The following is a 5,435-nucleotide window of genomic DNA, read 5'->3' as shown; positions in this document are numbered from 1 at the left end:
AGTTGATAACGTTTTGACACGATCAAATTAATATTATTACACTATAGCAACTTTATTATTGTTAAGATAATAGTCAACAAAATAGAAAGAATATATTCAACTCTAATGGAACTGATTCATAACAAATTAGTTCTTATAAAAACTATATAAAAGGGTTAATAAAAGAAAAATGATAAAGATAAGGAAAAGATTAAAGAATGAAGTTACAAAAATAGAAAAAAAATTATAAAGAGATTTAAAGAGATAAAAATAATGTCAAAGAAAATAGGTTGATTTAACTCCTTTTCCAAAATAGGATTCATCATTGATTATCTAAATATTATTGTTCAACTAATTATTGTCTTAGATTTTCAAATTAATCAATGTAAATTCTCAATTAATTTGTTCGTGTTCTCACTCTTAATCAAAGTATATTCTCAATTAAAAGCAAGAACATTGTAGATTAATCATAGTAAATTTAACCAAAGTACATTCTCAATTAAATATTATTGTGCTTAATCAAATCTATTATTTTACCTCTTATATCAAGTAAAAAGCTAATTAACCAAAATACATTCCTATTAATTCTTGTTAAAGTTTTTATCACTAATCAAAGTACATTCTCAATTATTTGGCAAAAACCCATTCTATCACATGAAAGTTTCTAACTTTAATCAAAGTAAATTCTCAATTAAAAATAAAAACCCTTGGACTCATATGATTGATATGTTATGCAGACTTAACATCATGCTAAATTGCTATAATGTAAAAATCATTACTTTTACTTAATTAAGAAGCAAAAGACATAGATAAAAATAAATCACAACAAGAATAAAAAAGAACAAACAAATTTATTTATTTAACCTTAGAATCCAATTAAGAAATTATAGTAGAATCAACCCCAGAGGCTTAGCACTCCATGGAATGTTCAAATAACATGAAAATATAAGAAGAGAGTGGAAAACATGAGAGAAGAGAGGTTGGACGAAATTTGAACCCCTAAAGGATTCCTAAGCTCCCCTAATGTGTTTTCCTAAGACTCTTTATATAGAAATAGGATTGGGCTTTGTTTCAGACTTTTTTTTTTGTTGTAATCTTCTTTATGATAATGTAATCTCCTTCAATTATCTTCTAAATAATCTAATATTTTCAAAATATTTTTGATTGATGTGGAAGAGATTTAAAAATATTTGAGAAAATATATGCTAAATTAAAAAGGATTTGGTAAATATTATCTTTTGATATTTATTGATATAGTTAAATAAGGTAATTATTTAACAATATCAAATAAAATATCTTAAGACATATTTTCCCAAAATGATCTTTAATCATAAAGATTTATCAATTATTAAATCCCTTTTAGTAGAAAAAATAAAGAAAACCGCAAGATCTAATTTTTGTTGTGTTCCATCTTCTTGGCTTAGCCAAATTTCTTTACTTTTTAATGCTATGCTTGGATTGACTTCTTATGGTCTTGATTATTTGTCATTCTTGGATTTATCTTTAAGGTGTCATGAAACTTTAATAATTTATTTTCACATCTCAATTAGCTCAACTTAGTTGTAACTGCACAAACACACATGAAATTATCCAAAGAACATTTATGCAACTAAAAAGTTATTTTTAACATGTTTTGTATCTAATGCTAAATTAACCCATTTATAACAAATCCTAATTAAAATATTCTATTAAAGTACAAAAACCAATTAAGAATCTAATATTAAAGGCTAAATGAGGGTATAAATCTACATTCATTAGTAGTCTTGTATGTGTTTGTTGTTTTCTTTGGTCGCCCTTTCGTTTGTTTGACTCTGTTTGTAGAGTTGACTCTTTTTGTTGTTGGGATTTTGTTATTCGATGATTTTCCCTTTTCTTTTTTCGTGTCTTGGAGTTATCATTTTCTTTGTTTACAACAACGAAATCAATTATAAAACTATTACTGAAGGAGATTATGAGTCATTGGGTGAGGGCTAATGAATCCTTCGGTGTGATGCAAAGAATGGTACCATTTACTATGGTGGATGTATGTATGTGTTTAGGATTAGGTGTAGGTGGATTGAAGGTTAATTTTGATGAAAATTTTTGTGGTCTTGATAGTCAATTATTTAGTTCTAATTCAAAAAGTCTAAAAGACATTGTAAATAGGATTAAATTATTTATAGAAAATAAAGAAAACGACGTAGATAATGTATGTCGTTTGTATATATTTGTGTGTTTTAGTGTATTTTATTTTTCAAGGAAATCTAGGTTAGTTAGTAACATACCTTGTAAAGTGTTAGATGATATAAATAAGTTGTTTAATTATGATTGGACAATTATTGTGCATAATTTTTCCGTAAACAATTTAGATAGGGGATCTTTGATCATACGAGAGCGAAATATTTTGGACTCCCTTATTATTAGTGGCAATGTTGCAGTGTTGCAGGTAAGATTGTTATGAATTTAGTTTTGTATGTTGTGCTTAAATTATAAATAAATTTGTATTAAGGTAGCAGTCATAGGTTAATGTCAACTTGTGAGACTAGACATATTTTTTCAGTAGTTTCTTAAAAGTAGGTGGTACGAACTTTTGGCATGAATTTTGGTGGAAGAAACATTTCGTGAATGTCGTCTTTTTCTCTAACGTCCACTACTGATTTATATATGGTAGAGTAGGTGGATGCTTGACATAAGTGATCTGATCAGAGTAGAGTTGATATGCATGCAGGAAGATATATCATTTTTCTTATAACTTTTGTTGTTTTTAAACATTATGCATTTGATGTCATTTAATGCGCGTTCAAAGCAATTGTAAGTTTTTCAAATTTTCTATTGCTTCAGCAAGATTTGATCATTTAAGCATTCTTGTAAAGATACCAAGTAGTTCATGAGAGTTTCATCGTTGCTTGAAAACTTCGTTTAACATAGGTATCCTTTAGCCTTTGCATGGCTTTTCCTAATAATGCATTGTTTAGTATACCAAGTTGATCAAATGGTCATATTCTAAGTTTCCTCAATTACTACAATTCAAACACAAAGAAAACATTTAATTTAATCAACTAATCATATCATTCAATTCAGCACAAACAATAATCATATTCAACATACCAATTTCAATCATCAATATCCAACTCATTCACACTAAAGCATCTAACTACCTGATAGATGACCAAACAGCTGTAGAGGTCCTATGATAGCTCCACAAGCACAAGAAACTCTATCTATTCCTACTAACAACAGAAACATAATCAGAATACACCATTAGGACCAATGATCAGCAAAGAATCTTATAGAAGACTCAAACCTCACATGCAAGCTAGAACCATTCACATGCATAGAAAAACTCACAGATAAAGGAATAGAGTAGAAACCAACTTACTCTTTTGCAAAAACTGATATGATAAAGCTGATGATCTTCAGATATATGAACATAAGGTTAGAATCTTTAGAGAGAGGGTAGAGAGCTATGGAGAAAAGAAGTTTAGAGAGATAGTGTGATTTTAGATAATGAAACTCGTTTATAGAAATTCTATTAATACTTTAAGCTTTTAATATTAAAATAAGAAAGCTCATCATTTAAAACATGATATCATATCTAAGACACGGTTTTCTAGGCTCTTACACTTATGGTGAGTAGTTTTTGGTTTAATCATTCTGATAATCCCTATTTATGTTGGGTTTTCTTAAATAGATCTCATTCTTTTTTTTCTCAATTGGGTTCCTAAAAATGCAAAATCAATGCAATTGAATACTTGCCATTAAATTGGGTTAACGGAGTTAAAATGAAGGTGAGTTGTCAATGTGAGGTGGAATCATTAATTGACGTGGCAGATGCAGAGTCATCACATTAAGTTGAGTTGTCGCCACATTCTACCACGTTATCATCTTCAACCTTTTCCTAAATCAAAAGCTGTAGTAGTCCATGATAGCCACCAAAAAATACCACCACTAACCTCCATGCACCGCCATGTTCTAATACTAAGATTAATTCTTTCTTTTACAAATTTGTTCCACTTGCATGAATTGAGATGAATAAGGCACTTTTTCTGTTTTTATTGAAGCTACTAGCCATATTTGCCTAATTAATGATAATTCACTTCTTTCCTTTGAGTCTATGAATCCTTTTCTTGTTTCTAAGCTCATTACAAACTTTAAAAGTGAAAAATCATTGTTGTCCTTACCTTAGAGGATAAAGGAGCTTTGGATCATCTTAGGAATGTGTTTGTGAATAAGTGTAGGAGTGTACCTCATTGTCTTAAATTATCCCCTCATGTGAATAATTCGCAAAGAAAAAATGACAACGATATACTTTTGCATAATTTGTCATAGAAATGACAACGATCAATACTAGTATAGAACTTTTGTTTCATCCAATCAGATAATAGGTACATTCGTATCAACACTAGTACCCACTCCCTTACCGTTTTAAAATATTAATTAAATAATTTCTTTACAAAATGTAAAAATCACAATAAACAAAGTTAATAATATCAATCATTCAATGTGAAAAGATTCACCATAAAAGGGTTTACATGATTTAACACATAAAATTGATATATTATTATGTGAATAAAATAAATAATACATAAAATATTGAAAAGAAGTGAAATTTATCACTTGTATGTCTCAAAAGTAATTTGATTTATGAAATTGAGTTTTTGTGTTTTCTTAAATACAATAAATAACTTAAAAAAATAAAATATATAATCAAGATTGTAGTAAGAAGAAAAATCTTTTAGAAATCTGACGTAAACTTGATAACTAGTATGTCCCTACCCACATTAATATATATATATATATATATATATATATATATAAATCATAATGAAGAAAGTATAATATTCTCAATGATTTAATATGAAAAGACACACATTGTAACAGCATATAGAGAATGAACATTTTAAATTGACATATTCTCATATAAAAATACATAAATAATTCTTAAAAATATTAAAAAAGTGTAAAGATAATTAAATATGTGTTCTAATAACTATTTGATTTAATAAAATTGAAGTTTATGTTTTCTCAAATGTAATACATAATTTCAACAAAACTAAAAAGAAAAAAAAAACCTTATAATCAAAATTATAATAAAATAGAAAGTACATTTGAAATTGAGTATAACTTTTGTCTCCTATCCAGTAAAAGATATACCTATCTCCACAACACCTATACATGACCCCTACTCTTTCAAAATATTGGTTAAATAATTTTTTTGCATAAAAAAATTAAAATCATAACAAAGAAAATATGATATTTTCGATTATTCAAGGTTAAAAAGATGTATATTAAAATTTACATCGAATATTTGAAATTAAGATATTCTCGTATATATAAAAAAATTAAAATATTAAAAATAGAAATAATTAAATGTATCTTTAAAACTATTTGATTTAATAAAATTGAAATTTTTGTTTCTTTAAAATACAAAACATAAGTTGAATGAAATCGTAAAAAGAAATTATGTATAATCCAAG

The sequence above is a fragment of the Vigna umbellata genome, chromosome 7, assembly GCF_029865625.1.
Source record: "Vigna umbellata cultivar VRB3 chromosome 7, Vumbellata_1.0, whole genome shotgun sequence".
NCBI lineage: Eukaryota > Viridiplantae > Streptophyta > Magnoliopsida > Fabales > Fabaceae > Vigna > Vigna umbellata.
This window is presented reverse-complemented; position numbering follows the sequence as displayed.